Source organism: Meriones unguiculatus, chromosome 10, assembly GCF_030254825.1.
Source record: "Meriones unguiculatus strain TT.TT164.6M chromosome 10, Bangor_MerUng_6.1, whole genome shotgun sequence".
Taxonomy (NCBI): domain Eukaryota; kingdom Metazoa; phylum Chordata; class Mammalia; order Rodentia; family Muridae; genus Meriones; species Meriones unguiculatus.
Genome location: NC_083358.1, coordinates 26,027,080 through 26,043,413, shown reverse-complemented (window position 1 = coordinate 26,043,413; position 16,334 = coordinate 26,027,080). Strand labels below are relative to the sequence as shown.

Below are 16,334 nucleotides of genomic sequence, written 5' to 3'. Positions count from 1 at the left end.
CAGGGGCAAGGTGAAGAAACTCAGTTCACTCTCAGTGGAATGCATTCAAAGGTGATTTTCCCTCTCCCTGAATGCTTGGTTCTTCAAATCAGTTTGCTGATCTTTAAAGGTGGTGTGGTGTATACTACATTTTAGGGGAGCATCAAAGCAATTTTAGGGGAACATCGAAGCACTAACCACATACCCATAGAAAATATGCAGAAATGAATTATCATTGCAGACCCAATGAACACACACAGACAAACACACAGCAACAATGCTACCAATATCCAACATGCTATTAGCAATTAGTTTTCCTTTTTATTTGAGAATTGTAACATTTTCCTATTAGATAACATGGTATTAGAAATTGTTGTCTATTTGATAGAAAATTAAATCCACATTATAAATTTTAAATCTACTTAAATATTTATTTAAAAGTCAAGCTATTAGCTAGCTAAAATAATAGTCTGTGGTCACAGCTGCTGACAGAATTAACAAATTAGCATGTTCCTGCTTATTTATTCCAGTAACATTTAATGAGCTTCCCTTCTGTTCTGTTCTCCAGTCTTGGCTCTCAAAAATTAAGGACGGATGAATTACAGACCAGGATTTTAAGGCTTTTATAAATATGTGGGAAGGTATGCGCTGTGTATATTTAATTTATAACATGTACTTTAAAAATATATAGTATCAATGTTAAACAGAGACATTCTCTAGATCCAAAAAGTAGAACAACAGGAAATTGGGCAGGGCACAGAAAACTACAATTCAAATGATGGAAGAAAATTGCTCAGACAAGGCTCTTGAAGCAATATACACTTTATAGTGTTTATTTTCATATAACCCACTAGATATGATGTACAATTTCCTGAAATGATGTCTATCTAGTTGAAGTAGTTTCAGACTTCTGGAAGAGTTTCAAACTTACACTTACATTGCTCTTTTAGTTTGGATATACAATGAATTCCAAAGTATGTTCATATGTTGAAGGACTGGTCTCCTTCATTTAAAATAAATTGGATCCTGAAGACTCTGATGGGTTCATTCTTTGATGGGTTCATAGTATGGAAGCCTTGTTTGAAGTTGTGGCTAGATTTGAGGAAGTTTTTTTCTCTGGAGAAACACCTTGGTAGTATAAATATATCTTGTCCCTTGTTTCATCCAGTCTTTGCCCGAGCTTCCTGCTTGTGACAAAATGAGCAGCTTCTTTCATCACGCACTTCAACAATGATGCTCTGCCTCGACACTGGTCCATAAACACAGAGCCAGCCAACCTTGGACAAAATAAACTTTTCTAATTTTGTGTTATTTTGGGGGGGTATCTGAGACAGCAATAGAAAGCCCACTAGAGTAATTTTCAGTTACTTTTATCCCACATCTATTAATAACAACAAACCCCTCAGTTATAGTATCAAAAACAAACATCAAAAAAACAGAGCATGAGAACAATTTTAGAAACTGATATAGCTATATTGCTTTAATTTTGCTGTACATTTTTTATACTACCTGAGCATCTGAGTATGTTCTCTGAAATTAACTACAACAATTAGTTCATTAACAGCCAAAGAACCTAAACTCAGGAATTGTAACTCATTACTGGGAAATGAAAGACTCCTTTATAGAATGTGTTCAAGGCTTAAGACACATTTCAGCTTCAAAAACAGTCCTCAAACAGAGAGAGAATCCTAATTTGGTTACCATGTTAAAAACACACCTGGAGTTGAAACCCTACCCTTACAATTTAGTTACATGATTAAACAAAGTGCTTTATGTTAGCATGCTTTGAAAATTTTTTGCCACATTCTCAGTAAAATAGAAGGCTCTGATGAGTATATAAAACCAATTTTTCCAGAACAGAGAAGGTTAACTCATATATGTTTTACAGTTACTGATATAATTGCATTAAGAAGACAAAGCTATATGTAAACTAAAGGTGACAGAGCTGTGCACTAAGTATGTGACCATGTCAAATTTTGATGAATTTCAGTGATTAATGAGGCATTGTATCTAACACATCTACCCTAGTGATCTAAATTTTATACAAGACACAATGGCAGGACATTAAACGATAATGTCACTTCTTTGTCTCCCAGAATTAGTGGGACAATATCACTGGCCTAATATAACCTTCTTAGGGATAGTTTGCTGAGGGTAGTATCAAAGGAATACCCAAAAAAATAGATCAGGATATATTGCTTTCCTTCTTACTCTCTCTTATGGTAGAAATAATGTTCTAAGAGATTCAAAATCTTCCATTATATTCATAATTTAAACTAGAAGTTTGATATAATAACTACCATGACTTTTTTTTTTCTGTTCCCATTTTTGAGAGTTGAAGCCAAGCTGGGAGCCTGTTTGCCAAGTTTTCTGCCTGGAGGAAAATTGTGTGGCTGAGTTATAAATACATTGATGGATCCAGCTGGAACTGTCTCTTGTAGTTTAATATGCAAAGAAATAATCTGAGTCATAGATGGAGACAAGCAGTTCCTTTTAGATAAGAGCACTCTATGTTTGGCTCTGCAGATGACTTTCAAGAGCCTTCTTCAACAAGTGAACAAGGAATGGTGTCAGGACAAGTGGCAACAAATATTGCTCTTGAAACAAGCATTCAATTGACTTTCTTTGGTCATTGTTATAAATACCAACAAATGAGCAATGCCACCTAAATTATCTCAAATCAAAAGAGAGTCTGAATTACTTTTCAATATTAAAAAGAAATGAATTTTAACATCTGAGAACTTCATATTTTATATTAATTAATTTTATATTACTTATTAATTATAATAATAATTACCTTAAAATCATGAATAAAGTTGATAATGAGTAGTAAGACAGAGAATTTAGAAACATTCATTGCAATTGGGTCATGTCCATATAGAATGTCGAATTTATTACTTAATTCTTTAGGCCTTTGAAATATCCTTTCTTTTTTTCTTTCACTTTTTAGACAAGCTTTTATATAGTCCAGGCTAATTAGGATCTTATAGTGTAACTATGTATAAAGCTAAGAATAATCTTTAATTCCTAATTATCCTCCTTCAACCTCCCAAGTATGGGGATTACAGGTGCATGCTATCCCAACTGACTTGAATATCTCTTAAGACATGACATTTTAATTTTTTTTGTCGGCGGGGGGATGGTTACATGTAATAATTATATTGTGAAGTCAATAATAAGGTTAAATTAATGTGATGATTAGTATGAGCCATATCCATTAGTACTTTCTCAATATGTGATATTATATTTATTCAATTTTATTTATAGCAAGCTCAAAACTTGAAGGCTCCAATACTAAAAATCTGTATATTAAACAGCTTCTTCCACTGATGGTTCATATCAGTGAACATCAGCTTGTACAACTTTGACACCTGGCTCATTAGCAGGTGTTTTTTCCAGAACTACCACCTTCATGATGGAGCTCCATTAGTTTGTCCTATTCAAACTTGGGTTACTTTAGGGTTTCTACTTTGTTGTTATTCTTTTTTAGAGACATGGTTTTTCTATGTAGCTTTGGCTGTCCTGGAACTCACTCTGTAAATCAGGCCAGACTTGAACTCACAGAAATCAACTTGCCTCTGCTTCCTTGAGTGCTGGGATTAAAGGCACGTGCCACTACCTGCTGGATGATATTTACTTTTCTAAGGAAGACATCATGCAAAAGATAAATGGACTATAAAGGCTTTCTTATGTCTTTCTCAATACAATCTGGAATCAATTTATTAACCACATCCTTCAAGACATTTGTCTGCACGTCATGGGCTATAATTTCCATTATCTTCTTCTCGATCTGGCAGACATGCTGATGCTGCAACAGAAAGCCTTGTGTATCAGGTTGCTGTGACTTTTCAAAAAATAAATAATTAATTAGGAGTTATTCACTTTGTATCCCCACTGCAGCTCCCTCCCTCCCTCCCTCGTCTCTTCCCAGTTCCAACCATGAACCCTTTTCTTCCGCTATGCCCTTTCCCTAGTCCCCTATTAGGGGAGGTCCTCCTCCCCTGCTATCTGACCCTAGTTATCAGGTCTCACCAAGGCTGGCTGCACCATCTTTTTCTGTGGCCTGGCAAGGCTCCACCCTTCAGGGGGAGGTGATCAAAGAACTGGCTACTGAGTTCATGTCAAAGACGGCCCCTGTTCCTTTTACTAGGTCACCCATTTGGAAACTGAGCAGCCTATGGGATTCCTCTGAACAGGCAATCTAGGTCCTCTAAATGCATGGTCATTGGTTAGCATATCATTCTCTGCAGGCCCTCTTGGGACCAGGATTTTTGGCTCTGTTGTTCTCCTGTGTAGTAGTTCCTGTCCCTGCCAGGTCTTTCTTTCTCCCTCTTCTTCCATAAGGATTCCAGCACTCTGCCCAAAGTTTGACTATGAGTCTTAGTATCTCCTTCAATACCCTGGTGGGGAGACTCTTTCAGAGGTCCTCTGAAGTGTTGTGGGTTTTTTTGTTTGTTTTGTTTTTTGTTGTTGTTATTTTCATTCTTAATTAAATTTTTATTTTTTCAAATTAATTGCATTTTATTCTCTTTGTATTACAGCTGTAGCCCCCTCACTCATTTCCTCCCAATCTCACCCTCCCTCTCTCATCTCCTCCCATGCCCCTCTCTAAGTCCACTGATAGGGGAAGTCGACCTCCCCTTCCATCTGACCCTAGCTTATCAGGTATCATCAGGACTGGGTAAAATGTCCTCCTCTGTGGCCTGGCAAGGCTGCTCCTTCTTCAGGGGTGGTGGTCAAAGAGTCAGCCACTGAGTTCATGTCAGAGACAGTCCCTCTTTGCCTTACTAGGGAACCCACTGGGAAACTGAGCTGCCATGGGCCACATCTGAGCAGGGGTTCTAGGATATGTCCATGAATAAACCTTGGTTGGAGTATGAGTCTCAGAAAATCCCCCTGAGCCCAGATATTTTGGTTCTGTTGCTCTCCTTTTGGAGCTCCTGTCCTCTCCAGTTCTTATTAACTACCTCTTCTTTCAAATGATTCCCAGGACTCTTAGTGAAATCAAAACAGGAAAGATGAAGCAAATAACCATCAGTTGTCTTGACTTCAACAGTAGCTTCTATCATGGTCTGCTATTCTTTGACCATAGGACACCTTTTGTCCTGGGTAAGATCCATGCCAAGGAAGTTAGTCACATAGTTTTTACCTTGAACATCCTTAATAATTTCCTTGAATTTTTTTTAATATGACTTTGTCATTCTGTAGATCAGCAAGGCTCACTTCAAACATATGACATTTGAGGACATCAGAAGCAATTTTGGTTGTTTGAGTCCCTGTGCCTAGTGTTTTTCCAATGATTCTAATATTGATCATAGTGGGAGCATTCACATCATACCAGTCTTTCTTAGAAAAGGATCTACTACTCAGTAGCCGTCTCTTTGATCATCTCCCCCTGGGGGTTGCTGCCTTGCCAGGCCACAGAGGAAAATGATGCCATCAGCCTTGATGAGACCTGATAAGCTAGGGTGAGAAAGAAGGGGAAGAAGTCTCCCCATCATTGGACTAGGGAAAGGGCATAGGCAGAGAAGAGAGAGGGTGGGTGGGACTGGGAGGAGACTAGGAAGGGAGCTGCAGCAAGGATAATAGTGAATAAATTCTACTAAATTAATTAATTAATTAAAAAATAAAATGGATCTACTCCTTGGCTCCCTTGACTACTCTTCATCAGGCACTTGTTCTTATTTATTTATTTATTTATTCTTTATTATTATTAGTTACATTTTGTTAACTCTGTATCCCAGCTGTATCCCGCTCCCTTATTCCTTCCCAATCCCACCCTCCCTCCATCAACTTCTCCCAGCCCCTTTCCAAGTCCACAGATTGGGAAGGACCTCCTCCCCTTTCACCTGACCCTGTTTTATCAGGTATCTTCAGGCTACAAAGTCCTCCTCTGTGGCCTATGACAGGAGTCTGCCATAGAAGGCATCTGAAAGACCCTACCAAGCAGCGTTTCAAAACAGATAATAAGAGTCATAACCAAACCAGAAGGGGAGAAGGGGAGTTAGTATGACAGGGAAAGGATAAGAGCCCCACAAGGACCAAATATATCTGGGCACAGGGTTTTTTTCTGAAACTGTTTCTCCAACCAAGGAGGACCATGTATGGATATAACCTAGAACATTTACTCAGACGAAGCTCATGGTAGCTCAATAATCACTTGGTTTCCCATAGTAAGGGGAACAGGTACTATCTCTGATAGGAACTCAATGGCAGGCTCTTTGACCTCCCCATCCCCCAAGGGAGGAGCAGTCCTGCCAGACACTTGTTCTTGCTGAGAGTCAAGCTTCTGCTTGGAGAACCAAAACGGCTGTCCTTACTCTTGCACTCATTAATCAGGAAAGTCAAGATGATCTTGGCTGCATGTTAGTAATCAGGACCAGTCCATGTGAATGGAGATTCTCCTTCTTGCCTTTCTTTATCCCTCAGTAACTGACCAGCTTTCTCACCTGACATTGGTTAATGAGATGATAGTGGAAATTCCAAGTCCTCCTGATTCTCAGTCTCAGAATCAACACAGTCATCTTTCACTACTTCCTATATGCTAAAGCCAGTCATGAAGTTTGTCTAGGTTCAAACCAATGGAAAGACAGGCAGGAAATATAAGAAAGTCAAGGCTCTAAGAGGATAAATAGTAACATAAACAGTAAGCAACAGAATTAAGAGGAAATAAAGTCATCCTTGAAGAAAATATTTCTGACTTTCCTTTGATTCGATATTGTTTTCAGTGTAAGTACATTCACTTAAGGTTATATGCTGTTCATCATTTCTGTGATAGCATGTTTGTGGTCCAAGAGACCACAGATGCCAGCCCAGGTTACTATACCCAGCAAAACTTTTAATCAACATAAATGGAGAAAACAAAATATTCTATGACAAAAAAAATATTCCAAGGCAAACTTAAACAATATCTATACAGCAACTCAGCCCCATACAAGGTATGAGAAGGAAAACTCCAATCCAATGAAAACAACTACACCCAAGAAAACACTAGATATAGATATCTTCAAAACAAAAAAAAATTAAAAGAAAACAAGCACACAAACACACTATTACCACCAAGTCCTCAATAAAAGGAACTAACATGCATTGGTGACTATTATCTATCAACACCAGTGAACTCAACTCTCCAATAAAAAGACACAGACTAACAGAATGATTATGGAAACAAGATCCAGCATTCTGCTATATCCAAGAAAAACATCTTTGCAACAAAGACAGACACTTACCTCAGAGTAAAGGGCTGGAAAAAAAAAAAAAAGGTTTTCAAGCAAATGGACACAGAAAACAAGCTGTAGTAGCTATCTTAATATCTATTAAAATAGACCCTCAACCAACATTAATCTAAAAATATGAGAAGGAATATCTCATTCTCTTCAAAGGAAAAACCTGCCTTGAGGACATCACAATCCTAAACATCTGTGCCCTAAATAAAGGAACACCTGCATTTGTTAATGAAAAATATTTTAAAAAAAATACACTGATGAGTCAATCAAGGCATTGAAATTGTAGTTTTGGGTTAAAACGGCGTAGGTGGGGACATTTATCCAGCCACTCGTGGGCTGAATTTACTGAGAGGATAGAGTCCTGACTATCTCTGGTCTACTCAAACTTCAGCCTACCTTATTGTCTGCACCCCAAGTCAATGGAGGATGTAAGTAATGATTTGGCTGAGGAGAACTAAGGGGCACAGGAGTGAAACAATGGAGCTCTCTCCATCTGCTCCACGGTTCCCTCCACAGAGGCTGTTGTATCTGTCCCCACCGAATTCTTCAGCCTCTGCAGATCCTGGTGTAAACCCCACTTTTTTTCTCACTAGCCTGGCAGCTGAGCAACTTGTTGCATTCCTAGGATAATATATAGAGTTTGTTTACACTCAGTCCAGCCTGCAGAGATGTGCACAATTCCTAGTAAAATCTTGTTTCTTCTAAGTGTTTAATACTGCTTTCGTTTGTTTTCCCGATAAGCTATGAACCAATGATATTACTTTGAGGAAAAACTTCGTAAAGAAGATTTTCACTCAAATGGAAAAACAAGATAGAGACTGGAAGTGGTAGAAGAGATGGAACAGAACAGGAGCTTAACATACATCTCCTCTAAAAAACTCCACCCAGCAAGGGATCAAAGCAGATGCAGAGACTCACAGCAAAACTTTCGACAAAACACTGGGAGTCTTATGGAAGAAGGGGGAGAGGGAAGGGAGAGGATAGGAGCCTTACAAGGGGACCTACAAAGGAAAAATATCTGGGCCCAGGGGGGGTCTGCAGAGACTGATGCATTAACCAAAGACCATGCATAGAAAGGACCTAGAACCTCTGCTCAGATATAGCCCAAAGACAGCTCATTCTTCATGTGTGTCCCTAGTGAGCAGACATGAACTCAGTTGCCTTATCCTTAATCACTTCTCGCTGTTGGGGCAATCTAGCCAACCCACAGAGGAAGAGGATCCAGACAGTCCTGATGGGACCCGATATGCTAGAGTCAAATAATAGGGGAGGATGACTTCTCCTATCAGTGGACTAGGGAAGAGGGATAGGGGAAGAAAAGGGAGGGAGGGTGGGGCCGGGAGGAGTTGATGCCCTTTCTTCCAATATGTAGGTCTTGCTGCATTTGCCGGTATGGATTCTTATCCTTTAGACATTATTGAAATATCAGTGTTAAGAATGATCTGCCTTGACATCTTCATGTAAAATGTGTGCTGTGGTTTGATATTCATATCACTTATTACTAATTAAAACATTACTGCCCACTTTCTACATAAAGTCCTGACATTTTATTCTTCATCATATGTCTACTGTATATTTAATAAATGATGAACTAGTGTTTGTCAGGGAAGGAAGGAAAGAATGGCAGAAATGTTACATTACTTCCAAAAGTTTGAATCAGCACATGGGCAAATTCTATATAAATCAAAACTTCCCAGCATGCTGAAAATCCCAGCTGAATCTGTCTCCCTACTGAAAACACCCTTGTTGTCAAGAACCTGCCTGTATTTATCTTAGCATCTGCCCTGATTTGTTCAAGTTCTTTTATCTACCCACCAGGAACTACCTTTACCACTTTGTTCAGTTTCACATGACAACAGATTTCTGTGGATTATTCTTTTCTCCTGTCATCCTTTTGTCTGGATACCTTATACTTTCTTTTTGTGTGTGATTAGGCACACTTCAAAAGCCTACTGTTTTTCTCAATATGGATTATTACAGTCAGACGGCATGCCTCTTCATGAAGCAGTTAATCAGTTCATAACCAGATTTGTTTCCAGGTATTATATCTTGAGAGCAAAATGATTCACAAAAGCACTTGTAATTGTCAATTAATTTGAGTCATATTTATTCTGCCTTTGCCCACAACTGGTTAGTGATTTTGATCAGTCCTTTTTATCTTTGGGTATCTGTGAGCCTCTTTGTCCAGTGATGATTTCAGTATCAGATTCAAAGATGTATCACACAAGCACTTGTTGAATGAAGGAAAGAATGAAATTTTATGTATTGATTGCAGTTTCTAAGCTTTTGCATGCTTCAAAATATTCACAGTCCCTACTGAACTGAAGGGCTGACTAATATTAGATAACTGGTCTCAAGTCTGCTTACTTTACATTATGACTTATGATGCATGTGGAAATTCCAGAAGCCTCTGCCTTCTACAGAATTCTGATCTCTGATGTAATTACTACCATCAATAGTTTCTTCCCTCATGTCTCTAATTCATCACACGTTATCAGTGGAAGACTCATTTCTTTCTGAAATCTGATATACTTAAGTCACAATAAAAACACTGGCACCTATGCTTATACAGTTATTAGAGACAAATAAAAAGGAAAGTAACAAAACTCTCAAGGAAATAGTAACAAATGGAGGCAAATAAAGAGGAAATGAACAAAGCTCTCAAAGAAATACAGGCAAATACAGCCAAACAAATAGAGGCACAAGTAGAGGGACAATTAGTGAAATAGAGAGAGAAAATGAACAAAAAGAAAAAAATAGAAGCCATCATGGAAAGACAGGAATCCACATTCAAACAGATAAACAAAATGGTGTAAGACATGAAAACAGAATTAGAGTCAATAAAGAAAACACATGTTTTTCCAGAGAAACGCCTGGAGCTGGAGAACTTAGAGAAAAGATCAGGAACCAAACAGGTAAGCATCACCAAGAGAACACAAGAGATGGAAGACAGAATTTCAGGTCAAAGATACACTTGAAGAAATTGATATATATCTCTCAAAGAAAAAGTAAAATCAGAAAAGTTCCAAACACAAAACATCCAAGAAATCAAGGACTCTATGAAAAGACAAAATCTAAGAATAAAAGAAATAGACGAAAAAGAAGAATCCAGGCTCCAAGGTCCAGAAAATATTTTCAAGAAAATCATAGAAGAAAATTTTCCCAACTTAAAGAAAGAGATGTCCATAAACTTACAAGACCTACAGAACACCAAATAGATTAGATTAGAGAAACTCCTTATATCACATCATAGTCAAAACATTAAATCTACAGGAAAAAAGAAAAAATATTAAAAGCATCAAAGGAAAAAGGCCAAGTAACATATAAAGGTAGACCAATCAGAATCATACCAGACTTCTCAAAAGAATCTATGAAAGCCAGAAGGGCCTGGGCAGATGTTATGCAGACTCTAAGGGAACACAGATGCCAACCCAGACTACTATACCAAGCAAAGATTTCAATCAACATAAATGGAGAAAACAAAATGTTCCATGACAAAATTAAACTTAAACAATATCTACACAGCAACCCAGCCCTACAGAAGATACTAGAATCAAAATGGTTCTTTCATGGAAATCTCAAGACACTTGCTTTTCTTCCCGTCTTCACCACCACTGTTTAAACTTTAGCTCACCTATTTTAGTCATCGATTCTTCCATTTAGCAATGGTCTGCTGATTATATCACTTGAGAATCTCATGTAGTATATATTTCAGAATTTTTACACCTTTTGTCCTGATCCTACATTAAGACATTGGGTTAAAAACAGAGAACTCAGTAATATTCGTTTTTTTTTTTTTTAATTTTTATTAATGTATGCATGTGTGGGAATGTGCATGCACACCTGTGTAGGTGTGTCACATGTACATTGGTACACCAGATAACCAGAAGGGGGTGTTGGATTTCTTGGAACTGGAGTGACAGGTGGCTATAATTATCTTGGTATGATTGCTTGAAACTGAACTTGGATCCTCTGGAAGAGCACTGAGAATTAACTATTGAGCCATATCTCCAGCCCCAATATATGGAAATCTCATCTAGTCATTATCACTTTCTATTTATTAATCTGGTTTCTCCAAAAATTATTAGGTTGGTAGAATTATTATTATTTTTGTAGCATTGGCATGGGCTTATAACTGATACAAATGAAGTGCTAGAACAATATTATTGTACATCACTCTGCCTTTCTTCATTGTGATTTTTGAAGAGCCAGTGGCCTTGCTTATTAATATTTGCTTTATCCAGTGCCCAATGCCATGCTTATCACATAGTTATATGGCAGACATTTTTAGTTGTATAATTTGTAAAAAGGTACTTGACAAGTGGTGAACATTCCTACTTCTAGAAATGTTCCTTGGATTTCTTTTTTTTAATTAATGTACATACTTTATTATACAACTGTTTTACAATCTAAACTTTTATTTGAGAAATGTTTTTATACCCAGAATTTCTTAAAAGTCCTTTCCTTGAGCACATACCATTAGAAGTACACTAAAATCATTTTGGGGCAAAGGGGTTATAGCCTATCCATCAGTTCAAAACCATCCCCTCATTTGCTTATTTCTTAGATATCTGTGTGTCCACATATGCATGGCTAGTGAAGGATGCTTTTTCCCCAAAGTGGAAAATCTCAGCATCATCTTTAATGGCAGGACAGACTGGAAAAGGCAGTAGGTTAGTTACATTATAAACATGTTGGTCACATCATTAAAAAACGTAATTGAAGAACATGGAGTGTGCAACAGTTGAAAAAAATGTAAACAAGAAGAATTGAATGTTAACTTCTTCCCTGAAAAGCAGAGATAGGAATCACTTCCTGTTTTATTCAGAAAAAAACTAAGTTATCAGAAAGGTGGGATGCTGGTTTCCAAAATGTTTGAAACAGCTGAACACATAGGGCTTTACGGTTCTAAAGTGAGCCCAAAGCTTCAGATACTTAAGTTTCTTATTTATCACAGCAGATGCCATCTCAAACTACCTTTTAAGAATCTAAACAGTGTTCACCAGTTGAGCTTGAGTTATTGAATCCCACCCAAATAACAAGTCAATCTTATAAGAAAAAAGGTAAAACTGAAAGTTTTATAGCAATTATAGTTTGAAACTTACTTCCACAAAATGGAGGAAACAAAATCAGTTGCAGCCAGGACACACCTGGCCAGAAAAATGTGAAGTTCTTGTTTCACATTCTCTTAGTGTTGTCTTCCTTGGATTTCCTACAAATACAGTTCTAGAGTATCATAGAAAATAAGATCATGAAATACAAGGAGTGTTGATTTGAGTGAAAATGGCTCTTGTGAGATTATATATTTGAATGCATTGCCTTGGTTGTTGCACTGTTTTGGGAAAAGTAGAAAATGTGGCTGTGTTGAAGAAGGTGTATTACTAGGAGTGGGGTTTGAAATTTCTAAAGCCCTGGCCAGCTACTGTTCCAACAGAAGGCCTGCCTGCCTGTGGCCATATTCCCTGCCATAATGGTTGTAGATATGCACTGTGAAAATATAAGCAAGTGCCCAATTAAATGCTTTATTTTATCAGATTTACTCACGGTCTCTCTTCATAGAAAAAAAAAAAGTCTTAGACAAGGTAACTATAAGTGAAGAAATCATTGTTTTATCTTTCATCTCTATTAATAATAACATTAGTAGTATAATAATTATTGTTATGTATCCTTATATCCTGTGTATCCCTGGATGTCCTAGACTCATTTTATAGACTGGTGGTCCTCAAACTCACAGAGATCTGCCTGCCTTGTCCTCCCTAAGTGGTGGGAATAAAGGTATGCACCACCATGCCCAGCTCATCTCCTCAACTTTTAAATGAATAGATTTTATTTAATGAGTGGAGTTGAATACAGAGGACATGGCATTCTTAAATACTCTTCCTGATCCATACCCAATCTCACAGCCTTGCACACTCTCAATATTCCTTATGAGACACATCTTTGTTCTAGCACTAATACATCATTATCCACAAGGCCCATACTGTCCATCATGGTTGACTTTACTATGCACTCTAAAGAGTTTGAAATGTATCTAATGATCACTATTCAAGTATACAGCGTCACAGGGGATACTTTCACTGTCCTAAAATGTGCCATGCACTATCTTTTTATCCTTACATTCTCCAAACCAGTGAAACCGGTGATTTTACTGTCTTCATATTTTTGTCTTTTCTACAATATCACATATATGGAATTTTAATTACGTAGCTCTTTGTCCTCCCTTAGTTTCACATTAAAAAAACTTCATTCACTTCTTTCTCTGAATTAATGAAACATTTAGTTTTAGGTTGGTGCTATTTTGTTTTATCTCCAAGATAATTTAGGGAAGATAAAAGCTCTGCATCATAGGTTTTATATCTTAAAAATTTTAATGTGTAGATTCAAAACTTTGGATGCATAAATGATTGAACTTTTCATATACACACATATACAACCTTGATACACATACAAACAGCACCTGAACACACACACAGGAGAATAATAACTCTGAATGTGAAATAAAAATGAAATTTAGCAGATGAAAAAACAGTATACTATGGCACAAAACACAGCACTCAGTAATCATACTGACAGAATCACTGTCCTTGGCATTTTGCTTCCCTACCCGCAGATTCTAAGAATAAACAAGAAAGAACAGCTTGTTAATCTCTTCATATGCTACCCCTAGCATATGTTATCCAAACTTTCTCTTTAAAAATATCATTAAAATTATTAAAGATAAATCAGGTCTTTGTGGGTTTAATTATTCAGTATATTACATTTTAATTATTTAATAATGTTCCATATTTGACAAACATTTCCAGAGAACTGGGGATGTTATAATAAAAAGATTAATTGACCTCATTAATATTCTAGAATAAGCCCAGTTTGCGTATCAACTGGGCAAAGCTCATCCATCTTCTCTCAGGAGAACCCAGGACTCACTTTGTAACCTTGGGAAAATTAGATGCCTTCACTCTCTCATCTGTAAAGAAGAAGTAGCAATAATGTCTTTACTTCAGGGTTGCAAAAGGATTAATGAAATAAAGTATGTTAGGAACTAGAAAAATAACAGGTTCAATAATAGTAGGTATTAATATTATTTCCAGTTCAGGGACTATACATTACACAAATGAATATTATTTTCAGTTACAGGGATGATTTCCATGGTGATGGAAGAGCTCGTTGAATATGGCTTGCGAAGGTGTTAAATATTAGTCTTGAAAGATGAAATGATGTGACAGTAGACAAGGTATTCCATTAGTAGGAGCAGCAGCAGCATAATGCCTTATTAAAAGGTTACACTCTTTGGGGACTGACTGACTGCAGGGATACCACTCAAAATGGAATTCTTCAGCTTTTGTGAGTTGGAACTTCAAAGCAATAATCATAACAGAGAATACACTACAGTAACTGGCAGCCAGTATGTAAGATGAAACCATACCCACTTAGGCATCCCACGCAGACAGAGTTTTATTCCCTTTAATAACAAAGCAGAGTCTCAAGGCAACAGCTTAAATGCAGTCATGTTCTAAGGTCTCATAAAAGGAGTGATATTAACCTTGAACACCTTGGATATCTACTTTAATTCCTTTTAAATTTAGGAGAAAGAAAGAATTTTTGTCCAGCAATAATACTACTGAGTTGAGGTTCTTTTTGTTCTTGATGAGCTAAGTTGTGTCCATTTCCAAGAGCGCTGAAGAGAGGTTGTGGGGATCAGGAACTGGAGTAAGGGAGTTGAGTGGTGATGGAGCCCATGCAGAATCCCGGGATTGAGGCTCCGGAGATCAGACTCAACTTTATTATCCAGCATAACAACCTTTAAATAAGTGAAAGGCCAATCAGACCACCCTATACTAGCTTTAAGCACCAGTTAACGTCAATCAGGTTTGTGCAACTATAAGGAAATATGGGAAATAGGGAGGGACAAGGTCACCTTAGAAGACCTCCAAAAAGAAGGGGAAAACAATCAGCTCCCTAGCCTCAGATCTATTTTGAGACTTTGCTAGTGTACATGGAGTCCTTCGAAGATCAACACTGTGTACAGTGGATCTTCATATTTTTAGGAGTCCTATAAGTCGTTGATGCTTCACTCGCCATTCCCTATAGGCCTCCAAAAGTCTTACCTCAACATTCTCCAGAGATGAGCAGTACTTTACAGAGGAAGGAACAGATAAGTATCAATTGTTTAATATTTGTTCTTTTATGAACATTGCATCATGCATACACTTTACAATCCATCTTCAGATCTTAAAAGTCTATGAGAACAATCATACAAATGTAAATATATGTTAATGAAACTAAGGCACACTGACTCATTTAAAATCATATAAAGAGCAATGCAGATTGTGTTCTAACGCATACAAATATACAATTACAACTCCATGCCTTCATCTGTTCTTTTATGGTGTCATTATAGTATTTCTATGTAATTTATACAGTAAATCATATGAGTCAATTAATCATAGCAGTTACACAATCAACATATAATTGTGGAAGCAAAGGACTGGATTGTCTCACCACCCAGTAACCCATGCTAGTTATTTTTGTGTCACTGTGAGATAAACAACTTCAGGGAATGGATGATTCATTTCAGTTCATTTCCTCAACATGTTCTTTTCATACCTTCTTGTACATGGACCAATCACAAAAGTAACTAATCCAATTGGAGAATATGATTCTCCACCTCATTGTGGACAGAACAGAGAAGAAAGGTTTCAGAGAACAGGTATAATCTTCAAAACAGGTCTCAGTGACCCATTTTCTCTAGCAAGGCCCAACTGTGCAGTTTTCCCTGTTTCTCAACAGCACACCATCAGATGAGAACCAAGTATCACACACGTGATCTTATTGAGAACATATTATATTTAAACTGTAAAATCAGTCTGCCTAATTTTATGTTAAGTTTATGAAAAAAAATGCATCATTTGGGCAGAATTATCCTCATTTAAGAAAATGCCCCAACCAGATTGGCCTGTGGACAACTTGTGGTACATTTTCTTGATGAATGACTCGGACAGAAGGACCCATGTTACTCTGGGCAGTGCCACTTTGGGCTAGTAGCCATGCGTGCTATATGAAAGCAATGTGACAAAAAGCTATGAGGAGAAAGCCAGTAAGAAATATTCCTCTATGGCTTTTGATTCAGTT

General features: G+C 37.3%; 1 pseudogene; it reads right to left on the bottom strand.

Moving 5' to 3' along the window:
• Positions 1-3,358: 3,358 nt before the first annotated feature.
• Positions 3,359-6,503, bottom strand: LOC110539465 (small ribosomal subunit protein eS1-like; annotated as a pseudogene).
• Between the last annotated feature and the right edge of the window lie 9,831 nt (positions 6,504-16,334).